Below are 27,642 nucleotides of genomic sequence, written 5' to 3'. Positions count from 1 at the left end.
TGCTACATTTTAGTTTACTGAGATCTAACTTAGATAATTTTTGTTATATTAAACCAAATACATATATTTTAGTGAGGAAAAATATTCCTGTTGTTACTTTGTTCCATACAGCTGTAGATTATAGAAAAAGACAATTTCAATTTCTATATAAATTATTCAGCATAATTATTCTTTGAAACATTTTCCTTTGAAATAAATGAGGCAGTGAAATAGAGAAAAACAACGAAAAGAACAGGTAAAATAAGCACATGATTTTCCCTTTGCTCTTCAGTTAAAGGTTATGTTTAAAATTCTATGATTTTAGTCAACATCACATTTTACAGCTAAACTGTTAGGGCAGTTCCATTAAATTCAGAAACTAAGGAAAAATATATTTGGTATGACTTCAATTTCTCAACATCATTCCAGTTTATACCATTAATGTAGATGTAAATTGTAAAACAAAATACAGATGACAGATAAACATAGAAATGGATGTTAAATACAATCTCTGAGTAAAAAAGCCAATTAAAAAGTAAAAAGATGCAGTTTCAATGATCAATTATCAAATATTTTAATAATGAGAATAATACTTTATGTTGGCTAGGGAACAATGAATACGCCCTCTTAAGCATTGTAGGCTAGAAATAAATTAGTACATCTAGTCTGAAGCCACTCTGGCAATTAAAGTCAACAGGCTTTAAAAGAGGCTGTTCCTTTGTGACCAAGGAATTTCATCTCTAAGAATCTACAATTATAAAAACTGGGCTACAGAATTGTGACAAAAGTGTTTACAGAAATAGTAAGAGACAAAATTAGAAATTGTAAATGTTTGAGTACAGGTAAATAGACTGAATATATAGTATATCTATTTAAAGAATTCCATGAAGATATCTAAAATTCTATTTTATAAGAATAATTATAAGTGATATAAAAATACTCACAACATAGTGAAGTAAATAAAGAAGAAGATAAAATTGTGTAAATAGTATAATCCAATTTGGTAAGAATAAAGAAAATACATCATACACACACACACATACACACACACACACACACACAGGCTTAGAAAGTATACCAGATTAGGTGAGATAAATGATAGATAGATATATGATAGATAGGTAGATAGGAAGGTAGATAGAGAAATAGATAGGAAGAAAGAAGCTAGAGAGAAAGTGATCATACCTTGGTAGAATTACAGGTAAATTTCCTTTCTTTTTTTTTTTTTTAACCCTCCTAGGATGAATATGTACTTGTTTTATTATTTTTTTTAAAAGAACATGTTGTGAACCTCTAAGACATACATTTTATTACATAATTTATCATACCTTAATTGCTTAAAAGAGTAACAACTTTAACTTTAAAGTTTAATAAATATTTTGGGAAAATCTAGCATCAAACAAAATAAAACAAAACAAAACAAAACAAAAGACTGGACTTAGATATATAAAAGATCAGCATGATGGGAAGTTACTCTTGCTCCTTGGAATTTCCAAGTTTACAGGGTATGGAGAATGTCTCTTCCCCCAAATCACTTGAGAATCCAAACTGAGGGCAACTTCTCTAACTTCAATATGGAGTGTTCAAGGTTGCCTTGGAGATCATACTCCCAGTCAGAATGGAAAATAAGCATGGAGGAGTACTTTTAAGAGATCGTGGTGTATGAGGGGTATTCATAGAAGTAAATATAGGCACATGCACATATCTGTCTGACGGAGTAGCTGGAAATGTAGTTTAGGAGAAAGAAGAATATGTTTTCTTGGAGGCTTGCAAATAGCTGCCACCCAAGTTGGTCCCACCACTCATGTATTTTTACTCCTGCCCAAGTGAGACAGCCTAATCACCCACTACTTAGGGAAGTCTATTAGGTTTGAGTTTGGTTCCTTGTACTCTAATGACCTATGAATTGAGAGAGAAGTTATGAGCCCCTCCACACTCAACAATAGGGCAAAAGTGGGGATTGTTGTATGAAAACTCCTGTTTAAGAAAGGACAAAATGAGAAACATATCAGTTGCTACTTTATGGTCGGATAAAATCCTGCAAGGTAGGCACTGTGGAAGGCCCCTTCCCAGGTACCTACAGAAAGTTTTGATTATATCCAATATGCTCTCCAGGTGGATATTTCATTCTTCTTTAGTGTATCCTGTGGCTCTTGGCTCTTTGAGAAGTCCCTTCTTTTTGTCTTCAGTGGCTACATCTTAAGTGGGTGGGGTAAGGTATATCTTACTTGGAAATTTCACAGTTTGGATAACTATACCCCTGCTGGTGAAATTCCTGGCATTGACTGGTTGTGATGATCACATTCTACCTTGCCCCCTTACAGGGAGATGAGGGCTTCTTTTTAAGTTTTTAATATAAAACCAGACTTATAGAAAAGTTGAAAGAATAACACTAAAATCCCCATATCCGTATCACTGAAATTCCCAAATTGTTAATAATTTTATGGACTTGTGGTTTCTGAGACAATATAATTCCATTAAAAATGTATATGCTCCTTATAAATTCCATGTTCCAGTCATTTCCATGTTCCAGTAAATGCTGCCAAAGTTTTTTTCCTAGCCATAATTTTTAAGTCATCTCTATTAAGTTGGCTTTATATCTTGGTTCTTCCTCTTTCTCCATCTCTCTCCTCTCTTTGCCTGCCTCTCTCTCTCTCTCACCAAAATTGCTTTAAGGTCATCTGAAACAGTAGGAGTGCACATGAAGATGGCCCCTCTCAAGGTGATTTTTGCATGAGCTGACACCCTTTGATTTTACGGTCTTAATGTGCCTTTGGTTCTCAGAGCTTTTTTCAGTCTTATCTCTCATTGTTCAGGGTTCAGAGAAGTTGCATTTTCAAACCCTATGATGCTTTTAATCTAGCTTTCCTATTCCCTTCAATCTGTGTTTAAAACCAGCTAATTCTTCCCTGAGCTCAGTTCTTTCTCATAATATGTGGCTCATTGTAACAAATAACAGTCACACATTTATAAACTTCCTAGCTTTTTCTCATCACTTACCCTAGAACTATGGGACCAGCAGGCATTTGTTCTACCTTCCAAATAATTACACCTGAGAGTTTTCAAGACGTTTTGCCATCACATAACTCCTGATTCCACTTTGTCACTTGCTGCATTCATTTTTTCTCACCACCTACCATACGACTTCCATTTGTTTTTTGTTGTTTGAGCAAAATTTTATGTTATAACATAATTTAAATTTTTTATAGCAGCACTCCATTTTGATATGATCATTTTTCTACTAGTTAGGGTGAGCTGGGCTATAGAAAATGGAGCTAAACATGTAATTTATAACAGTATTATTGTCATGCAAACAGTCTCAGGACTTGCCTAGGCAATGGCCAATTCTGGTGGTTGGGTAGAGGCACTCTAGGATTTTCTATTTAGGGCAGAAGAAAGGGGAAGAAGTATAAAGCAGTGTTCATGGATGATTTTTATAAGACAGACCCAGAAATGTGCATATCACTTTCCTTACATTTACCAGAAGATACTGGGTTACATTCACAGCAATCTTCAAGAGAAATCAAAAGAGCCTTAGTTTTGCACCCAGGGGGGGGAAAAAAAGAGTGGGTGAGCAGGTAGTAGTCTTTACCTCACTTCTGAATTTCTCAAAAGTGGTTATATAACTCGTGAGGAATCAAATATGTATAAAAAACATAAAAGTATTAAGGGTGAAGAAAAGTAAAAGTAAAACATGCTGAACAGAGAGAGCAACAGTAACCAGTGAATTTATAGTCATTCATAATTTACATTTTATAATCTGAAAGGAAAGACTTCCTCTTTCAGTTCCTTGGATGAAAAATATGTATTTTCCTGGTCACTGTCTCTTTGCTTATACATGTTTTGATATCAGTGATGATGAAATTATTATTAGGCTGTGAGGTTTTATATTTTTTCAAGAGTAATTTGCATCTAGCCAAAAAATAAATAAATGAAAGGGCAGAAAGTAAACTTCCAAGTTTCAATAAAGCTCTAATTTCTGATCACTCTGTGGCTTAGATAATAATTATGCCAGTCACAGGGCAAACATTACTTTCCTTTTTAAGAAAACCAATATCTTTTAACAGTAGGAAGGATTTTCTGTGTCTGCATAATTCATTTATGTTAGGGTTGTCATGTCTGTTTTCCTGATATAATTCAGGAGTTTGTTGCAGCAAGGAAGAACACTGGACTGCAAAATAAACGCTAAGTAGTACATGTTTAATATTGAATCTGGAGTATATTAAATTATACCTCTTTCTAGCTTATACATATGAAACAAAAGGATTTTAATATATCCTGCACGTGGTCAAGGACAATAAACTATATTAGTGTGGCAATGGTATTCCATGTGTACATAAAAATTAAAGATAATGATTATGTTTATTAAGCAGTGATTAACAGAGCTTGTTCAATCTTCATGAAACATATGGTAGATCCTGTCATTGTGCCTGTTTTACAGATGAGAAAATCGAGGCTCAATAGTCTTGGTATGTACCCAAGATCTAAAAACAAAAAATAAAATAATAAAGTTACCTATAGTGACAGAATATAAATATCCATCTATCTGATCCTAAAATTCAATCAAAATTGCCAATATAATATATTGCCCTATATTAAAATAGCAAATACTTTTATAGCATTTACCCAGTGCCAACATAATTCTGGCAGCTTTGCATCTAGTAACTCATTTAATCCACACAATCAAGCAGGGTATGTATTACTATTATGGAAGATGAAAGTGAAGCATGGGAAAGTTAAAGAGATTGCTCATGTGTATGCAGTTGGTAAAGAGGAGAGAGCTAGGATTCATCCTCCAGCTGTTTGGCTCCATGCTTTATATATTTAACCACTTCTCTATGCTGTGTCTCACATAATGCTCAGCTCCCACAAAGAATAAATTTTATTAGAGGAACAAGTGACCCACTGGCACTCTGAGTAAAGTGCTTTCTTATAATACATGCTTATTAAACTAATTATATCCTATTGCCTTTTGGTTAACTCTTGGTAATTGACTAAACACATTACATTGTCCATATGAAAAAAATACCTTTTGTTTATCTGTTGCTCTGCAAACTTCACATATATTCAGGCCCTGAAGTCTATTTTGTTAGAAATAATTAAAATTCATAAATATGGCATTCCTCTCTACACACATTTTAGTATTTCCAACCAGGCAAGACACAATGAGATTATGTTATACACCCAGCATGACTTTAGTTATGAATGACAGTCATATCTCATATCCTTAAACCTATGATACTTTTCTATTTCTCTCACTCAACCAACATTGCAGTGTTATAAATAACTTCAAATTTAATGACAGCATGAACATGTACCTTTGTTGCAAAGTTGAAATTAAGTTGTTTTTTTTTCAATGAAAGTAAAGTTTTATTGTTAAAAAGAAGAAATTTATGGAGAGTAATGTATTCTAAAAGATATCTTTTAGCCTTTTGCATCTTGCCTGGTCAATCATCATGACTTTGATATCAAAACAAAACAAAATGAAGAGAAGGTTAAAATGATGACAATGAATGCATGTACTGTGGCTTGGATTTAAAATTTAAAACCAATTTTTCTTTACTTGGGAAATTTGATTTTCCACTAGTTTCTGTTTTAAAAGGTTATTTTACCATTTCTCCAAACCGTATGTGCAAATGCAAGTATGACAACCAAATCAAATCTGGCCTTGAAGGCTGAGTAAATGGCCCTTGTGGGGGACCTCATGTGAAGAATCTGGTCCTTGGGGCTAGTCCACTAAAGGAGTAGCACTGCTACAATGTGAGTCCTGAGTTCTTTTGAATACCAGCCTCCCACTTGTCCACCCTTATATTTAGATATATTTCTTACCAGAATCCTTCTGAGAAGATAATTCAGGGATTCTTTCTTGAGGCAGTAGATAATGCCTCTGCTCAGCAGCATACTTTGTTCACTTTATGAATCAGTCTTTCCTCAGCACTGTCATAAGTTTGGGACCTAGGAGAGAATTAAAGATATGACCTAAAGACAAGCACATCTAGAGTTCCACTGAGCTGGAAACATTATTCCTGAAAGAGAATAAGAGAAAAAGAGTGCTCTCTTAAAAAAGAGTTAAACTTTAGTATAACTGATAGAGGTAACTAAGTATCAATATACTCAGCAATAAGCTCTATCAACTGTCTTCCTCTAATTTTAAAACTCAGAGCACCAAAATATAAATGTTTTCCCTAAAAGCAAGTAGCAAAGTATCCCATTTTCTTTCCCATTTATTTATACCCAAAATCTCTAGAAAAGTACCCATGAATGAACATTATCTCCTCATTCTACACTAAGGAGACAGAGACATGGATGGGTTAATTAAACAGATGATACCACTGGTTTAAAACTTTTGTCCCTAAAGTCAGAGATGTTACATAAAAATATAAAATTACTTTTTTTTTTATTTATGTTAAATGAAATGAGAAAATGAAACACATGTGTTAATGTTGCTTCCCTAAGATATGCATTACTAAAGCCAAGATGGGATAGGTGATCGTGAGTGGATTACTCAGGTCTTCCATCACAGCCTTTAGTGGATGGCTTAACAGTCTCTCCTTTTTAATTTCTTAAGGAATCTCCACACTGTTTTCCAAAGTGGCTGCACCAACTTGCATTCCCACTAATAGTGTAAGAGAGTTCCCCTTTCTCCACATCCTGTCCAACACTTGTTTACTGTCCTGTTAATTTTGGCCATTCTCACTGGTGTAAGGTGGTATCTCAATGTGGTTTTGATTTGAATCTCCCTGACAACTAATGATGATGAACATTTTTTCATGTGTCTGTTAGCCATTTGTATGTCTTCTTTGGAGAAGTGTCTGTTCATGTCTTCTGCCCATTTTTTGCCATAATATACTTTTTTTTGAGTGTTGAGTTTGAGGAGTTCTTTATAGATCCTGGATATCAGGCCTTTGTCTGTAGTGTCATTTGCAAATATCTTCTCTCATTCCGTGGGTTGTCAAACTGTGGAAAGAGCCAAGATGCCCTTCAACAGAGAAATGGATAAAGAAGATATGGTCCATATATACAATGGAATATTATGCCTCCATCAGAAAGGATGAATACCCAACTTTTGTATCAACATGGATGGGACTGGAGTAGATTTTGCTGAGTGAAATAAGTCAAGCAGAGAGAGTCAATTATCATATGGTTTCACTTACTTGTGGAGCATAAGGAACAACATAGAGGACATTAGGAGCAGGGAAGGAAAAGTGAGTGGGGGAAAATCAGAGGGGGAGATGAACCATGAGAGACTGTGGACTCTAAGAAACAAACTGAGGGTTTTGGAGGGGAGAAGGGGGATGAGTGAGCCTGGTGGTGGGTATTAAGGAGGGCATGTATTGCATGGAGCACTGGGTATGGTGCATACACATGAATCTTGGAACACTGAAAAAATAAAATTAAATTTAAAAAAATGAAAACAGTCTCTCATTATTGGATACTATCTAATCTTTAAGTAAGGTATTCCCTAATGAGTGGATTTGGCAACATGAGTGGATATAATTCATCCATAACAAAAGTCTCATCTTCAGTGAAAAGCAAAGGCCACTAAGACATTTAAAAAATTTCATAAAAATATAAACTTGTCTTAGAGGCTGTATTTGGTTATATTATTTTTTTTTTTTTACATTTTGTCACCTTATTCACCTTGGATCCAAATACAAGTAATATTTATAAACAAATTAGAACTTCACATGAATAGAATAAAGCATTTAAAAACACACTCTTTTATTCTCAGAGTAGTTCCCTTAGGAAAAGCCCTTCCTCTCCAAATTTAGTTTGAATAGTAGAGTGAGGAATTGTTAATGACCATTTATTTCAGAACTGCTTATCTAATCTAATGTCAGAGACTTACTTCAGAAAGTTCACTGTATTCTTTTGATTCATTTTTTACTGTGTCATTAATTACAAATGAGTTCTGAATGAAGAATGATATATATTTTTGTTACCACATTTTCTTGATCCATATTCCCAGAGATAACATTTTCCAGTTTATTCCAAGCTTTCCATAATCATCTTTCTTAAGGTCAAGAAAAAGACACAATAATGAGAAAAGAGAACAAACAGCAGCTAATGGAAGGAGCGGCTCATAAAGGGCTGTAATGGCAATTCCACCCAGACAGCAAAGGAATGCAGCATTTTCACTGAGCAGTACCTGACAGATTCAATAATCAAGGGAAAGCCTTAATTGATGACACTTCATTAGCATAATGAGTTGAAGCTGGGAAAAGAGAGTCCCTTATTAATTAATCAAGCAAAGCACGAACTGTTTCAGTCTCCTACACTCTGCCATTTTCCATTAATCAAGAAAATGTGTATTAAACTCATTTGAAATCCTGGCATGTGGATTACCATTCCAAGGAAAAGCAATGGCAAATGGTTTGTCCAGTTGCACACATCTGCTCTGAACTCATGCATGACTCCAATCCAGATTTGCAAGGCTGAAACCATGCACAGAGAACACAGAATAAGTGGTTCTCCAAAACATGTAAATCAGCATCTCATTAGGAATGTAAACAAAACCCCATCAGCCTCACTAGAAAGAAAAAGAAATTAAATTATTTTGCCATGCTTTGCCTATGGTCCAAAACCTCTGTTTATAGATATAGATATAGATATCTAGATATATCTATATAGATATAGAAATATCTATATCTATATATCTATATATATGAATTAATGTATAATATATATATTATACACAAAATTTTTATAACCTACTTAACATCCATAACTGATTTCAGATTCACTGTTTCTGGCTATTCATATTCTATTAGGACACAAGAGAAATGATGATTGGTTGTGGGCTCTGGTACATAGAAGTCATACACCCTAGGTCCCCATCTAACCACAGGCACAGGTGTTGAGAATCAATGCTAATGAGGTTAACAAGCCAAGATCAAAACTGAAGAATCCCTATAGCAGAATGGACTTGAAGAGAGACTAAAACCAGGATTCTATTATTGTAAGGTCACTTCCCTGTGTTGTGTTGTATAATCTTCAGGTGAAAGGTGGCTGTCAACACATTAATAAGCTAAAGAGGGCATAGAATTTTGAAAACAGATCACTGGAAGGGAAGTCTATAAACTGGGATTTTAGATCTAGCTTTGATAGCCACTAACTAGCTATGCGGCTTAGTTCAGTCCCTGGATGATAAGAGTGTTAGTTTATTCCTAGATAGTAAAAAGTTTGAAGTAGAGGAACTCTTAATTCTGAGTCTTATAGCCTAAGATTAAAGGCCATTAAGAAAATAAAACAATGAGATCAGGTAAGGGTCTGATTTACTCAGGTAACCAGCCATGAAAATGTTATGCAATTTCATAATAATGGTTTAATCAAATTCTTCACTTGCTTTGAATCTGTGTAGTGTCTCCACATACTGTCATGTGAATTGTGCACTATCCAGGCAGAGACTAGAGTTGACTACAAAGTTATGCAATTCCCGAGATGCATGGCCACACATGATAGCAGTGCAAACCTGGCCAAGTAAAACCAAAGTTGGTCTGTCCATCTTTGTCTATATATTTCATGTTGATCTATAGCTGCTCCAGTTCAAAATGGATGTGAAGGCTTATACAGATCTTAGTGTTTCCAGAATAAGAAAAAACAAAACAAAACAACAACAACAAAAACCTGATAAAGCAGAAAAAAAAATTCTATCCATTGCCTATTTATTAGCATTATCTTTAAGTGCCTGATACTCACAAAAAATAAATTCGTTTGACAGAAAATTGACTTGGCTAAATATTCAAGTAGGTGCATTAAGCCCAGTAGCAAAATAAAATCACATCTGAAGCACTCCGGGCATTCTAGAACTTAAGTGCAGTAATATACAGATCACCACCAGCAAAGAGCCATTACTGCTTCAGGGGCTCTTTCATGTCAGCCAAATTGGTCCCAAGTGCTGAACATTAACTATTTGAGCTCTGAGTGGAGATGGGCATTGCCTCCTTGCAGGGCAATAACTTGTATCAATTTGGAAACAACTCAGCTTTGTGTTGAGGAAGATTTTACAGTAATAAATTGTATTTTGTAACTCGAAAATGGCTGAAGCCATCACCTATAACACGGGATGATGACCAGGGACTGGATGTTCTCAGTAACTATTTTTTCTTATAAATATTTCATTGATTTTTCAGACCCACAAAGATTCCCTGTTGTCATAAAGTTGCTTTAATACATACAATAGACTTTATTCTATGCATGTAAAATGAAATCTCCTCTCAGGTATAGTACAAATAGGAAAAAAATGCCTGTCATATGCAGGATCTAACTATTTTTGAATTCCAACTACTGACTTTCCAGGAATACTTTTCGGACCTTTTCACTATCTGCTGAGTATTTTTGCAACGTCCTGTTTTTGTGTACAAGCATTATCAATCAATAAAGAAACATAAAAGTGATTAAAAGATGAGAAAACATATCATATGCCAAAAACAAAGTCAGCATAACTAAACACAAACCAAAACAAAAAAAGAGCCAGAGAACTCTTTTGCTTAGATTCTGAGAAATGCTATCAGAAATACATGTTTATTTCAATAAATATCAGCTCCATTTTGATAAAAAAAATGGCTCTCCCCTATTGTGGCTGAAAATAATAAATTCTTATAAAAAGGTAAGAATTGAGATAAATTAAAAGGATGATATCCATTATCTTGATAACCTGAGACTATAAAGTAAGGCTGAAAGAACTGCTTCACATAAAACATAAAAATAACAAAGCCATTTAAAAGAAAATTCTACAACTGGCTTATTTAATAGAGATTTAAATCTTTTCAAATTTTAAAGTAAGTGCATTTATTTTTTAAAGTGTAGCTTGAATTTTAGGGAGGGGTGAGTAAGTTTAAGGGCTTGCCTAACCCAGCTCTGAAATGATTTTACATCTGAAAAAACCAATCATATTCAGATATCAACTATGAATTTAGTTCTTGTTTTGGGATGATACATTATTTTTTTAAATTTTTTAATTTTTTATAAACACATATTTTTATCCCCAGGGGTACAGGTCTGTGAATCGCCAGGTTTACACACTTCACAGCACTCACCAAATGATGCATTATTCTTTCAGCCCACTTGCAATATTATTTTGTGTGTTGTAAGAGTAATGCCCAAAGTAAATAAACAAACAAACAAATAGATAAAACCACTCATAAAATACATGTAACACATAAGGCACACATCTGGAGGGAAATGAAATGAAATTTATTCAAAAGTTCAAAGAAGATTATTATTAGAGAAAGGCAACTTTCAAATAACCTTATAGTACCAGAAAAGTTACAGTATATTCAACTTCATATCTGCTGTCTTCCATAAACCTTTAAGAAAGGTAGGAAACATGGGGCGCCTGGGTGGCTCAGTGGGTTAAAGCCTCCGCCTTCCGCCCAGGTCATGATCCTGGGGTCCTTGGACGGAGCCCCGCATTGAGCCCTGCATGGGGCTCTCTGCTCCGCAGGGAGCCTGCTTTTTCCTCTCTCTCTGCCTGCCTCTCTGCCTACTTGTGATCTCTGTCTGTCAAATAAATAAATAAAATCTTAAAAAAAAAAGTTGGAAACAGCAGAAGAGGGTGAAGAACTGCTTTAAGCAGTAAGCATATCAAAGAAAGATCTAGATATCCACTGTCTCCGTGAGTATGTTCCTCTATGTTCAGCTCATAATTAAGCAGAGAATAATGCACTAACTACTGCTAGGAAAAAAAAAAATTCATCCACAATTTCAAAGCCTTTTGATTATTCAGTCACAAAGCACACTCTGCAGTCAAGAGGTAAGAGCTAGGTTTACCATTACCATTTATCATTTTTAATATTTCCTAAGGATCCCCTGGATCTATTGTACTACACAAGACACTTTGTAGACATAAAAGCTTGGGCTCAAAGAGAAGGAGTAATGGTCAAGTGACAAAATGAACAAAGTGATGAAGGCAGAAACAAAATCTGTATCTTCTAATTGCCAGGTCACTGCTTCATGCTAATGTCTGTTTTGTTGCTTCGCTGGACCAACAAGTGTACCTGATAATCCTTCTTGGAAAACTGTAAGGAAAATTCATGCTATTTTAACAGGATGACTGAGAGAATGCAAATGAATAGGATTTCTGTTCTTGATGCTTTTTATGAAATGGGGGGGTGGTCTAAGAAATTACTCTGCTAACAATCAATACTAAGAGTGGCAGTTATGGCTTCTTTGTAGCTGCAAAAGAAATAAAAAAATTCAATTTTGACCAATTTTAATAAGTACATTTTTAAACTATGTAATGTAGCATATTATTACAGCAGAAGCTTACGTGGTTATAACTAATCTGGATATTTTATTACTGAAAAATTTTTGTTATGGCATGATTTGAAATAATTGATATAATTCATTGTATAAAGAAACTTTCAAGGAATTTGTGTTTCATTATTTTTTTAAGATTTTATTTATTTATTTAAGAGAGTGAAAGAGAGAGAGATCATGAGTAGAGGGGGTGTAGAGGGAGAAGCAGACTCCCTGCTGAGCAGGGAGCCCAATGTGAGATGTGGGACTCCATCCCAGGACCATAGGATCATGACCTGAGCCAAAGGCAGAGACTTAAGCAACTGACCAACCAGCACCCAGGAATTTGTGCTTTAGAGAGCACTTGTTCCAGGAAGTTCTATGTCAAACCAAGAGCAAAAATTTAAGATAAAACATAATTTTACAATGATTATATTGCTACTGTTAATCTTTCAAAGAGAGATTAAAATTTATTTTTAAAAACTGGGACAATTCAGGACCTCAATAGTTCATATATATGTAAATTTTCTTTAACATAGAGGTGAGAAATAAATGAAAAGCTTAGATGAAGAGTTAAGATACAGTACAAGACCTAGAAAGCTTTGCTAGCCATGATGTGATTATCTCCAGACAAACCTAAAGGCTAATGCTGTTTCTTTAATAATTTTAGGAATCTCAAATCATCTCACTTTTCTCTATGATTTTTACAAAGAGAATTATTCCCATTTTTACATATGGGTTTCATTGAGAATAGTGTCCATGGATTTTATAAGGAAATATAAGAAACATAATGCACTCACCAAACCTTGGCATCTCTATTCTAGTATTTACCTCTACTTGTTTTAGAACATAGATTCAGAACACGTTTGATTGTAGAAACTTTTAAAAATTGAGTCTGAGTTCATTTGAAGTAGAGTAGCAATATATTCTAAATCAAACCTTCAACTAATAATTTGATTTAAGTGTGCTCATGGGGAAAATAACACACAATTTGAAACCAATACTGTCCCAAGAAATTGATATATGCTTGTTAAACCATAGAGATCAGTCAAATAGAAGTGGATACTAAATTTTTAAGTTTTTTTAAAATCTGGTAACTTATTGCTATATTACTGGCTTTCCTCCCTTGTACCTTTCATTGGTCCTTTTTCACTGACCTCTTCCAAGTTTATGATGAACAGCCGATACAAGAAGAAGTATATAGACACAACTCCTTTTATTTATAAAGAAGTGATTTCATGGGATTTACCTTACAAATCCTGTCATTTTGTGAAAGTTTATAAACATTTATAAAATTGTATGTGTGTATCAGTGTTTGTGTAGAACCAATGCTGTATGTTCAAGATTGTTAAATCGATAGATATTGACAACTGGTGGAAACCAACAGATTAAAGTTCTGCTTATATGTTTCAAAATGAAATAGAGATCATGGCTATCAATTTCAGAGAAGAACCTAGTAGATTAATATCAGTTATAACACTTTTAATTTCTTAAATAAAAAGCTATGTACTGTTAAGTAAATTTTATCAAGACAAAAAAGCTTTAGGAAAATGAAAAAGAGGGCTCCTGGGTGGCTCAGTCCCTGAAGTGGCTGCCTTTGCCTCAGGTCATGATCCTGAAGTCCCAGGATTAAACCCCTCATCCGGCTCCCTGCTCAGCAAAAAGTTTGCTTCTCCCTCGCTCCTCAACCCACTTGTGCATGCGCTCTCTCTCTCTCTCTCTCTCTCTCAAATAAATAAATAAATAAATATTTTTTTTTAGATTAGAAAAATGAAAAACAAGTCTAATATTTTGATATAATAACTCAAAGTAGAAAGGAATAAGTATTATCAAACTATATATCAAACTATGTATCAGAAGAATTAATATTCATTGGAACATGTGAAATTTAGTTACAACCATCATTTTAGATTTCTTTTTTATATTTCTCCCTTTAAGGCTCTTACATTTTTTTTGGCAATATAGTGCAAGAAAATAAAACCTCCACCATCACAAAGAGAAAACACTGGGATTCCATTAGCGAGATAAATATATGAATTCCTCTTATGCATAGTGCAGTTTAAAAAAATATATTTTATTTATTTATTTGAGAGAGAGAGAGGCAGCAGATCGAGAGACAGAGCATGAGTTGGGATGGAGGAGAGAAGGAGAGGAAGAAGCAGTGTCCCCACTGAGCTGGGAGCCTGGGATCATGATCTGAGCCATAGGCAGATGCTTAACCTACTGAGCCACCCAGGTGCCCTGCATAGAGCACGATTTTAACTAGAATGTGAAAAAGGTTCTCCTAAAGGTGGGAGGTAAAAAGTAAAAGGATTCTTCTAGAAATAACATTGAAGAATTCATGGATGCATTAGAAATTTTGTAAGTGCATAGAAAGACACAACATCCTCTCCACCTGGGAAAGATAGGAAGTAATTTTGCATTTATGTATGTGAATCAATCAAAGATCATAAGATTAATGTTCCTCTCTTATTTCCCCAGGTCCAATTCATGGCACTTTCTGCTTGTTTAGAAAATGTGCTACAATCTTCACTCTACCATATTTCTCATCTATGTACTCTTTCTGGTCCCACAAATAACCTTAGTCCAGGCTGCCTTTATCTCCCAGAGGAACAGGAAAGAGGTGGGTAATTACGGAGGTCACATTTTGGGGAAAGGTGGAATGCATGATACACCTATCATGTTTAATTGGAAGAAGGATACTTAATCCAAAGTAACAATGGGTAAGTCAGACAGTATAGGGGTCACAGATGTGGATGGGTTTAAAGTTTAGTGATGGTAAGGTTAAAAAAAAGCACATGTCTGATTATTTCTGATTTCTGAATTAAGTACAAAGTTTGGTCATCAGTGGAGAGCAAAACAGAGAGGGAAGTAGGAACAAAACATACAGGGGAAATAATATGACATCAAAGGTTGTTTTGAGGGACACCTGGGTGGCTCAGTTGGTTAAGCAGCTGCCTTCGGCTCAGGTCATGATCCCAGCGTCCTGGGATCGAGTCCCACATCGGGCTCCTTGCCCCGCAGGGAGCCTGCCTCTCCCTCTGACTCTGCCTGCCACTCTGCCTGTGCTCTCTCTCTCTCTGACAAATAAATAAATAAAATCTTAAAAAAAAAAAAAAGGTTGTTTTGAAGCCTACTGGATGTTTTGCTCAAAGTATACAGCTATGAATGCTATGGTTGTAAACAAAACTTTTCTTGTCCTTATTCTCATTCAGGTTATATAACAAATGCTCTGAAAATCTACTTTGGCCAACAAGTGTTCTTTCAGAAAATATAGAAGGGTGAAAGGTATAATTGTAGATGATATTGTTAAGGAATCATGGTGATAACATATATATGGTTCCTAACAAAAAGTTACCACAAAGAAATTATATGACAACTTCCAATATATCTCTCTCAATAAATTTGCTCAATAATTTTGTTTCTGGCTCCCAACAGAAGCATTGGCATTCTAAAACAATCTCTGCTTTGAGTGCCTTATGACTTTGTCTTGGCCAGACTAGATGTGAAAGTTCTCATTCTTCACTTGGTCTTTGACAATAAACCTGCTTTTCTCATTGGAGAAAGCATAAAACTCACTCACAGTCATATCTGTGAAAGATATGTCCTACTTTGGATCCTAGGTGAACAAGCCAGCCATATTAGCAAAACTTATCATGAATATTATTATTATATTATGGCAATCATTATAGTAGAGTGTAAGGGGGGAAAAAAGCTACTATATGTCTGGAAAGAAAGAACGATCCTTGGTAAGAGTAAGGGAGTGATCCGTTTACTAGAACGGTGGAATCATTTTCAAATTAACAATACAGAGACAATAGGCAGAAGTCATACTGGAGAAGTCCACTTTAAAAAAAAAATGAAGCACAGTTTGGAGTCTGCTTCTCATAAAACTGAACACAGGCTCAAGACTAGTCTATGAGGAAGGATGATTTGATGCTAAAACCAATAATGCTGACATATAATCCCTTAAGCCTTTCTGTTCTAAGAAACATGTAGCATTTGAGATAGAAACTCCAGATCAGCAGTTCTCAACTAGAAATGCACTTGTCCTCCAGAAACATTTAGCAATCTCTGCAGATGTTGTCATTGTCCTTACTAGGGTGTGTGCTACTGGCATCTAGTGGGTAGACCCCGTAAATGGTACTAAATATCCTACAGTGCACAGGGCAGCCCCTCACAACAAAGAATTATCTGGCCCAAAAAGTCAATTATCACTGAGGTCGAGGAATTCTGTTTTAAATAATGGCCAAGTGGCTATACTTGTAAGAAGATTGAAGAGTGGATGGGGGATTTACCATTCCTATGTATTCAGGGCTATTTTTATTTATGTTGCAGTCCTCAGATAAATTATGGAGAAACAACCTTGTATTCATGTGGGTTTTTAGTCATTACTTAAAATGTTCTCTCATTCCTCTTATCTGAAGACTGATAACACTTTTTGGTCATATCGTTGGTCTCTCTAGAATTCACCCTCCTCTCTCCCTACAAATTTTCCCTACTTTATAGCCTGCCTCCTGCTTTCAACCGAGCTCCGCCTTCATCTCTTCTTATCTAACTTCACACTCTGAAGTAAATGACTTTGATCTGGACACCCTTGTACTGTGTTCTTGCTGTATCACAAGATATGGTGTGACAATTGCAAACATGTACCTCATTATGCAGCTAGGATATTTCACAAAATGTTGTTGGGATAACATATCAATACTTAACAAAGAACTAATACACACTGAAACATATCTTTTTTTCCCCCCTCCTCACACTTCAGAATATAAGACCATTTGTTAATTATAGTTTTCATTCGTCAGAGAACAAAAATACGCTGCCACAGATGCCCACCAGCCTTGGAGAACTGCCAAAGGCTGCAAGTTCTATAGCCACTTTCCTGAAAACACAAAGGACAATGTGTTGATTTAATTATGTTGTGCTAGAAGCTCACAATATTTAGCTGTTTCCAACTTATCTGCATAATAATGATTGCATGGAATCAGTTATAGTGATAAAAGCACTTTCATACAGGAGGTTTTATTCTTTCCTCTTGAATCATATATCTCTTTATCCATATACATGCTTTAAATTCAGCACATGTTTAGATAATCCTCTTTGTGACAGCTTCTACAGCATCTCTGAACAGAAATAAAAATAAAGAGAGAGCTTGGAACATTTTGTTTCTTTTAGTATATAAAGAATTGAAAATGCAAAGCACTGAAAATTTAAGAATTTAGAACTCCTGATAAGTAAAAAATCTTTTCCAATCACACTATTTCAAATTTTAGAGGGAAATAATAATGTAATGATAAGTTAGTGTGCAGCATGTGGAGTAGCCTTAGAAAACAAGGTTTTTTTCTACAATATGCCCATGAAAGTACCTCTTCCTGATGAACTGTCCTCGTTTTTATTTTGTTTTGTTTCGTTTTTACAGTACAATGTTAGGTTACTTATTGCTCTTTCAAAATGGGCCAGCTCTCATCATGTATTTTCTGCATATTTTATTATGAATGATAAAATGTGTTTATGTGAGTAAAGTAAAAAAGCTCACATTTTTCATGATGAACTAGTTTTTGGGTACAGACATGATTCTCTTTTCCTTAAAAAATACTAAATTTGATTGCTTACTTAAATTATATATCTGCTGAGCTCTAAATTTGTATTATTATCTGTTGACATAAGGCAATGCATCAGAAAGCACATGCATATATGAGATATACTATAGGAGAGAATATTTGATCTGTCCATGATAAACTCATCAAATTTCCATATGTCAATGTAACTAGGGCAATCTTCCTAATAAGGTGGGGATGCATGGGGGAATGTCTCTATCTAGAAACATCTCTAAGCTACCATCTGTAAAAAAAAAAAAACAAAACCCAAAACCATAATTAATTTGTTCGAAAAATCCTTACTGGCATTTTTATATGACTTCATCATTGCAAGCTACTCTGGTTTGATTTGGCCTGCATACTTTCTTTCCTTTCTTCACTTACTCCATATTTAAGTTAAATAACTAGTCATGGTAAAATGTAGTACAATGGGAAAATCTGGATCCTAACACTCAGAATTTTTTAAAAATAAGGCAAGGGGTGCCTGGGTGGCTCAGTGGGTTAAAGCCTCTGCTTTCGGCTCAGGTCATTGATCCCAGGGTTCTGGGATCAAGCCCCACATTGGGTTCTCTTCTCAGTGGGGAACCTGCTTCCTCCTCTCTCTCTCTTTCTGCCTCTCTAACTACTTGTGATCTCTGTCTTTCAAATAAATAAATTTTTAAAAAATAAGGCAAAATATGCATGCAAAGGTTATAAGATGGTATGAGATGTCCCAGTACTAGTGCTGATGATTGTTAAAAAAAACTACATTTCCATGAAAAAGTACTCAACTTGCTCCAAAATGCTTGCAAACACAGAAGTCAGTATCACATGGGGAGACTAGAAAATCTCACATAACAATTATGCAGATGTTCTATATTCTATGTCAGCACACTCTAGGCAGGAAGTTCTGGAGAACAGTTTATAGTTGATTCAAAAATGGTCCTTTCTAAGGAGGAGACATAATTTCTTTTATTCCTCAAAAAACCTTCCTAGACATACTCTTCTTCTGACCAAGAAAAGATAGTTCTCAAATTTAGGAGGAATTTACCTTTTAACACCCAAAGAGCTATGAAAGCAAAGCATCTGTTTACTTTAAGCTGTTGGTGTCAGTGATTCTGAAACGTGACTACCGCACTATCTTTAAATCCCTTCTATAAGGCAGGAAAGCTGTGTTTCTATTATTTTGAGCATCAATTCTATATAAGATAGAAACAACTATACTTAAAAACCATAGATTAATACTCAAAATGATGTAGGGAATAATGTAAGGTAAAGTTAATGTGAACAACAACACAAGAGTGAAAGCAAAATCAATAATGCCCCCTTACAAGGAAGGATTTGGTACATATCTTAGGTTCACTATGATTTAGCCCAATCTTTGAGGTACAGACCATGAAATTTACCAGATGGTGAACACACAAGGAATGCTTCACTCCATCGTGATTCTATATAGACTAGCCCAGAAAAGTTGGCAGATAAAATTCCACATCATTTGTAATAAGGTTTTAAATAAAAATACTGTGTGTGTCATTGGGGGATGGACGAAGAACAAAGAATTCCTATAATTAAAATAATTTCCTTTTAAATATTCTGCTTAACCATGACTTATTGCATGTGGCATCTTTCTCTCAAAGCATAAAATATCCCTTAACACTACTAAAACAGTAGTTAAAGTGTATGAAGTAAGTCTTTTATCATGTGATTTTGACATTGACAAGCTGTGGTTTGTCTTTCACAAATAACACAGCAAGGAGGAATATTGCTGGCAATTCTTGGTTATAAAGAGATACGTGTCTTGATCCAATTCTACAAATATTTTTAAACATGTTCCGATTATTCTTTCTTTTATGGTGTACACTTCTTAAGAGCTCACTGTCTAAAAGAGGGAGGAGAATGAGGTCCCATAAGAAGGCTGGGACAAAGAAAGGGTCATCTTACAATGTTTTGGAGGATAAACAAAGCTTCCCGGAGTGATTAAGCAGGTAGGGGAAAGACCAGTTTGAAAACAGGTGGGCCAAGCATAATGGGCACATGGAAAACTTGATGTGAAAGAAAATACAGACTTGCAGGAATTCCATAGGCTGAGGTGAATTTACAGACCATTTTGTTTTTTATTTTTAGCCCTTAAAAAAAGTCTTTAAATATAATTTCTATTATTTGAGGTATCCATGCAGTTTCAATAATTAGCTCTAACTACAAAAATCTTGTTGCAAACACAGTAGTCAGAAATTTTTATTCAGCTTTCCAAAGCAACCTTTGCAAATCCTTATTGTAAATCACTGGCCCCAAAAGAGGCATGCATAAACTTTACCATGTGTTCTAAATAGATAGGGAAAGGTTGTATTTGTATACTTAATAACATCCATCCAGTTGTAAGGTTATCAGTATTCTACATCTAAGTAAACAGGCTGCCCATCAGTTCTGAGATGTATATTTATAACTGTCATATTAATCTTACTGCTTCTGTGAACTGATAGAAAGCAGTTATGACTTCGTTTTACATTCCACATTTTACAAGTGGAATTGCAAATTTTTCTGGCAGTGAGATGGTCTAGGAAAAAGAATTAGTGATTCAAAGTATCATATTTTCCATTACCTCATGGCTTATTAGAAATACAGTATATATGAAGACCATGATTTCCAACTTTATATTATTTCTAACCAAAACATAGGGAATAATAAAGTACAGCTTTCAACTCCACTATCTACTATTATTTTTATTAAAATAAGATTTTCATGCAATAATACCTAGAAAATCCTCTTATCAGTTGTACCAGGATTGTGACCAGTGCTTTATCTAACAATATTAACTCCCTGCAGAGATCTTTAAATGCCTGACTCTCCATCACATTCATAGTACTCAGAAGGGCACACATCATGATCTATGGTCACCTCCAATTTCACTTCTTGCTTGGCTTCCATCCTATGCTTTAACGATACTGAATTATTTCATTTTTCCATTACAAACCAGTCAATATTCTCACCTCCCATTTATGCATTTGTTCCTTTGTATGCTTATGCTTTTACATCACTTCATCTGATTATTAATGAATTCTTTTTTAAAAATAATTTTTAAATTTTTAAATAAACATATAGTGTATTATTAGCCCCAGGGGTACAGGTCTGTGAATCGCCATGATTAATGCATTCTTAACTGGCACAGCGCGCCACATAATGTCACCTCAACCCAAGAATCCTTCCCTTGGCCTTCCAGTCTGGATTAGGTACCTCTTAAAATTCCTTCCTATGCACCTTATCCTTTACCAAAACCTTTGTAACATTGTACCTGCTCATATGTTTGCACTTACAGTAAAATAGAAGCCACATATTGGATGTAGCTCTGTATTTCAAATGCCTAATACTATTTCTAGTCATTAATAGTTGAATAAATAAGTAAAAACATGCAGAGGAGTACTGTTTCTTCCTCCCATTAAATTGGCATTTTGAGGTTGGCTTAGGAATGCTGGGTTATTTTTCTTCTGTCTTCATATTGAGTTTTTATTCATTTAATTCATGTGTTAGAGAAAATTGATTTTCTTGCCTGACTTCTTAACTCAGCAGTACAGTTTTGACAATGCTGGAGCCTGGTGTTTTGCTTATTTGTTTTTCTGTGCTGTGAATGGATTTCAGTGGTTTGTTCTGTACTATTTACTATTGTAATCTGAATTTCAATGAGAATTTTGAAGTGTCACAAGCTCTGTTGTATGTGTGTTGCCTGTGAGGGGCGAAAGCCCAAGGTTAGTGAGCTTGATATACATTTTTTAGTTTCTTTTGCTGCACTAGTTTATGTGTATTATCACAGATATGTCTTTCTTTACAACAATATCTGAAATCATTATAAAATGATACCATAATTTCAAGGAGATTTAGTTACACATTTGGTATCTTGAAATGAGAATGCAAAACTACCAAACATCTGTTAAGTTATTCTGAATAATTTACAACTGTCTTTAATAATCTACAACTGTCCTTAATAATAAAGTCTTACTTTTATAAAGCATTTAAAAATCCCATCATAAAATTTCTATTTCCATAAAAACAATATTTAACAATTATTGATTATCTTTACTTTCCAATGATATGATTGAGTAAAAACCATATTAACATAATTTTTTAGATATCAAATTGATATCGATAGGACACATTTCTCCTGACTCTCAGCCCCAGTCTCCATTCAACTGAACAACAAGGCAGTGTAAATAACTGGTATTTACTCAATTAATAATTCCAATGATAATTTCACAGATTGTCTTTTCAAAGAAAATGTTGATTTTTTAAAATGTTTCTAAATTGATTCAGTCGTCTTTTTCTTGAATGATTCGGGTCATCCTGAGAAATACTGGTGTGATATAGAAAGAAACAAGCAGACATAATTAAGGGATTTACATTTCTTTTAAATAAAAGTATAAAGAAACTTAGATGATTAAATAAAGAATGAGGTGATACAGCATATTACCACTTAAAGGTACAAATTTCTTAGTCCTCCCAGAGTTCCCCAAGAAAGCACAGAGCCTTTGAAAAAAAGACACTTTTTGCTGGATGTGAAGAAGCCCCGCTCTGCCACTGCCAAAGGGTTTCATGTTCTGCTCCCAAGTCCTCTCCACTTTATTACATCTGTCCTGGGCATTGGCTGTGTGTTTGTTTATCCCTAGATGTGACTTGAACAAAACTAATCACTATCATTTTTCCTGAATGAGTAAGTGAAACAAAAGTCAGTTCCTAAGGTGGAACATCCCCGACAGTGTTTCTTAATGGGTTCCAAACAGGATATTTAGCATCCCTGGCTCCAACCCAATATATTCTAGTGCTATCTTTTGGTCACTGTGCAACCAAAAATGCCTTGCCACATTTAGAAATGTCCTAGGTTAGACCCGTAGAATGAGGAGCCTGAGAATTCTTCCTACATTCAATGTTTTGGAGGAAAAAAGAAAAAACAGGAAAAAAGTTTCTGCTTTCATGTTTTCAAGTTTTATTGGAAAAATGCTATAGTATTTCCTGTAATCTTCTTTGTCCATTTCACCTTCTGCAAAATCATCTAAGATACAATTGTCTAAAGGACTAATGTATATTTATTATGTATCATATATATTATATATACATTATTTTTTCATGATAACAATGAACAGTATCTGACAAATATCAGACAAATGGAACGGGACAGAAGTATTTCCTATGACTTAAAGTTAAAAGGATACACAACCACTACCATTTCCACCTGCCAGTAAATTCAGATACACTTTAGAGAGGGATCTTCTCTCTGTTGGAACTCTTTTCTTGATAGGAAGTAACTTTACACTTATGAACAACCATAACTACAAAGTTGTTAAAAATGTTTTCCTTACATGAGTCATTATCTGCTTACCTATAAACCAATGGCTTTAATTTTGACATGTAAGTGACATAAGATATAAATAATACACTCCATATTTTCCAGGAAAATCCTTCAAAATTTTAAGATAATATCGTACATACTTATTCTTGGTCCTGTCATCCTACATAGAGCATAATTTCCAAATAACCCTTGATTCTGATCCCTTTAATCCAGACATATTGCAGGCAGTTAATGTCTATTAATATGAAGACTCTCAAAGTAAATGCAATAGGCCAAACTACTTGACTAAAACAATATTATGGGGATGTTAACCCCTATGTTTGGGATAGCATCACAGTTTCTACAGATAATATTTGATATAACTTCCATTGTTTTTGGCAACTACAACTGACTGTCAACTGTATACTTGTTTAAATGTATTTAATATACTTTTAAACATATAATGTTTAAATGTAAATGTTTAAATGTATACTTGTTTAAAATATATACTTGTTTAACACAATAAATATCTCAAAATCTACCTAAATTCTTATGCTACTTTCAGCTTCTAATTCTAACTACATATTCAATATTTTGGCTATCTTAAACTTTGTCTTCCATAGATTCAGTAAACTTCACTTTTATGCCAGTTATATAATCATGTTTACCTATAAAATTGTGATAATAACATCCATCTGCCTTTAATAATAAAGTATAATAAATTATATGTGTAAAAGGTTACATTCCACATTAAAATTTTAGCAGGGCCTACACAACAAATCCTTAACAGCTATCAGTTTGCTTTTCTCTCCCCACTTCGGTTTCACCTCTGCAACATTTATTGAATAATTCAAGAAGAAACTCTATAAGATACCATCAATAATGGCCCTCTAAATTCACTATGATCTATTAATATAATACTTGGGAATGGTGAGTAATTCACTCTTAATATGCCAACCTATAATTCATTTGGACTACAGCATCCCATATTGTTTTAAAGATTCTATCTATTTATTTTTCAGAGAGAGAGAGAGAGAGAGAGTGTGTGTGTGTGTATAAGCAGGAAGAGTGGCAGGTAGAGCCAGAGAGAGAAGCAGGCCCCCCACAGAACAAGAGCCTGATGCAGGACCCAATCCGAGGACCCCGGGATAATGCCCTGAGCCAAAGGCAGCAACTTAACTGACTAAGCTGCCAAGGCATCCCTGACTGTTCTTTTTTAATGGAAACTAAGTCCTATTTTCAGGGCTTTAGCAGTACACATCTAGCTGCCCAGCTAAAGATCATATTTGATAATCTCTTTACTGCATGTGAACAAGGACTCAGTCTTTGCAAAAGAATAAAAGTAATACATATGGGGGTTCCTGGGGGGCCCAGCTGGTTAAGCATTTGACTCTTAGTTTCAGTTCGGGTCGTGATCTCAGGGTCAAGAGACTGAGCCCCACATTGGGCTCCAAATGCAGCGTGGAGTCTGCTTGATATTCTGTCTCCTTCTCCCTCTGCCCCTCATACTTACGTGCACTTTTTCTCTTTCTAAAATAAATAAATAAATCTTTTAAAAAAGTGATACATACATTTGTATCTTTAGGGTAAATACCCAGTAGTGCAATTGCTGGGTCATAGGGCAGTTCTATTTTTTTTCAACACTTTGAGGAACCTCCATGCTGTCTTCCAGAGTGGTTGGACCAGCTTGCATTCCCACCAACAGTGTAGGAGGGTTCCCCTTTCTCCGCATTATCGCCAGCATCTGTCATTTCCTGACTTGTTAATTTTAGCCATTCTGACTGGTGTGAGGTGGTATCTCATTGTGGTTTTGATTTGTATTTCCCTGATGCCGAGTGATATGGAGCACATTTTCATGTGTCTGTTGGCCATCTGGATGTCTTCTTTGCAGAAATGTCTGTTCATGTTCTCTACCCATTTCTTTATTGGATTCTTTGTTCTTTGGGTGTTGAGTTTGATAAGTTCTTTATAGATTTTGGACACTAGCCCTTTATCTGATATGTCATTTGCAAATATCTTCTCCTATTCTGTCAGTTGTCTTTTTGTTTTGATGACTGTTTCCTTTGCTGTGCAAATAATTCCTTTTTGCCCTTGCTTCCCTTGCCTTTGGCAATGTTCCTAGGAAGATGTTGCTGCAGCTGCTTCAGCTGCAGCTGAAGACGAAGACGTAGTGATCCGAAGGGGCACATGTACCCAAATGTTTATAGCAGCAATGTCTACAATAGCCAAACTATGTAAAGAACCTAGATGTCCATCAACAGATGAATGGATAAAGAAGAAGTGGTATATATATACAATGGAATACTATGCAGCCATCAAAAGAAATGAAATCTTGCTATTTGTGATGATGTGGATGGAACTAGAGGGTATCATGCTTAGCGAAATAAGTCAATCGGAGAAAGACAACTATCATATGATCTCCCTGATATGAGGAAGTGGTGATGCAACATGGGGGTTAAGGGGGTAGGAGAAAAATAAATGAAACAGGATGGGATTCGGAGGGAGACAAACAATAAGTGACTCTTAATCTCACAAAACAAACTGAGGGTTGCTGGGGGGGAGGAGGGTTGAGAGAAGGGGGGTGGGGTTATGGACATTGGGGAGGGTATGTGCTATGGTGAGTGCTATGAAGTGTATAAACCTGGTGATTCACAGACCTGTACCCCTGGGGATAAAATTATATGTTTATAAATTTTTTAAAAATATAAAATAAAAATTTTAAAAAATGATACATATAATCTACTCTTAATTTCCCTAAAAAAAAAAATTGTCTGCTTTTTACTGCCTCTCTACTTGCCTTCTCCTAGGCTAGAGATGGAAGCACCACTAATGTGCCAGTTTCAACAATCCAATTTAGGCAAACACCCATTTGAATCCTAGAGCTTAAAACATAAGAAAGCCAGCTTATCTCTTGATCTTGTTTGTGAAGCAGAACTGTCTACTTCTACACTACCATGTAGTATAGTGAAAACAGACTCCATTCTCTTTTTTAGCTTCTGTATTTAGGATTCACTTACACAAAATTAGCTTGTATCCTAATTTTTGCCCCCCCAAACCCAATGATAAATTGTTAAACATTAGCTTTTACCATATTCGCTTCAGATTATCTTAACAAAATATTATAGATACTACTCAATTATTCTTTTCCTAATCATCATATTTTCTGCTGTCTTCCAGAGATAATCACCATTCTCAAAACTAGTAGGAAGGGTTATTGTTTTCACTCTATTTGCTACTGAACTAGCAAACAAGCTGTGACAAAGGTGCACTAGAAAAGGCTGTAAGTGAGTAAATAAACATAGCTTTTCATTGACTGTCTAGTCACTTATGTCTAGTACGTCAATAGTTTGGTGAGAAATACAGTGCATGCAGAATAGGATATTTGCCACACTGGAAGATTCCAGAGTGTTTTATACCATTAGGCTTTAGAAGAAAAATGTAAGCCCTTGAGGTCTGACATATTGAAAGAAATATATATCTATTTATATTTATTTATTTATTTATTTATTTATTTATTTATTCAGCGTAACACTGATACTCTCTGTTATTGCATTAACAGACCTTAAGAAAATTGGGCCCTGGTCTGTTCAAGATTTATGCTTTTCCTATTTTCAAGCGTATTTTTAAATCAGATGCTCAGTCCTCATAAACCAGATATTGAACTCAGGGATAAAGAATTGTTGAAGTATAGGCATCTAGTTCCATTGCACTGTCACTCTGTAAATATTTGTTAAATTACACTAAATGCATATTAGAGTATAATCCAGTCAAAACCAGCAAAAATGAAATATAAATTCCAAAAAGAGCAACATTTTATTATGGACTTTTTGCTGTGATTTAGAGCACTCTGCTTTTTAGTGTATATAAAAATTCATATATTAATGGAAAAAGTGGGCCACATAATAAATGAAATCATACAAAACTGGCTTGATACTACCACAAATTAGATACTTCCAAATGAAACAACTATTTTTATGTCAACAGAATTAAACATTAACAGCCAATACCAAAATATTCCATCATTTACCTGTTAAAGTTGCACACTGAGTTTTTTATCTTTACTACCTATACCTCACAGTCAATACCACTACGTATAGACATATAGTTTTTATTTTCTCTCAGTCCCAAAAGTTGGTAATAAATGTTGATAAAATGTTGGTGATAAAAGTTTAAGGAATAAGAAATGCTTTTTGCAGAACAGTAAAATATTAGCTTCCATGATTCTCAAACACTATGTGTTAGTGACTAGAGCTTGATCTTTACCTTTTAACCAAAAAATCTTTTGACCATATCACCCCAAAATTAATCCCAGTAATTGTGTGCTAGCTTGTGATTCCCTTGAAAAAAGAGCCTTAAGTAAGGGTTTACATACAAAGTGTTTCTTTGGGAAGACAATCAAATATAGAGGAGTAGGAAGACAGAATAGCAAGAACACACAAAGAGGAAAAGCCAGTTCAAGGTTACTTTATTGAGCTGGTTTTCATTGTGGACAACTCTGGCTCAATTCCACTGGAGAGGTTCTGTGTATCA

The 27,642-nt window shown here is 34.8% G+C and overlaps 1 long non-coding RNA gene across 2 annotated transcripts in view; it reads right to left on the bottom strand.

Annotated features, from left to right (window-relative positions):
- Positions 1–4,209: 4,209 nt before the first annotated feature.
- The window catches only part of LOC131998765 (uncharacterized), a 41,433-nt gene continuing 18,000 nt past the window's right edge, over positions 4,210–27,642 (bottom strand). For both annotated transcript variants that reach the window (XR_009398854.1, XR_009398855.1), the window contains exons 3-4: positions 5,809–5,934; positions 4,210–4,463 (exon numbers count right to left, since the gene is read on the bottom strand). This is a non-coding gene — a long non-coding RNA (uncharacterized LOC131998765). The remainder of the gene's footprint in view (positions 4,464–5,808; positions 5,935–27,642) is intronic.

This window comes from Mustela nigripes, chromosome 13 (assembly GCF_022355385.1).
Source record: "Mustela nigripes isolate SB6536 chromosome 13, MUSNIG.SB6536, whole genome shotgun sequence".
NCBI lineage: Eukaryota > Metazoa > Chordata > Mammalia > Carnivora > Mustelidae > Mustela > Mustela nigripes.
This window is presented reverse-complemented; position numbering and strand designations above follow the sequence as displayed.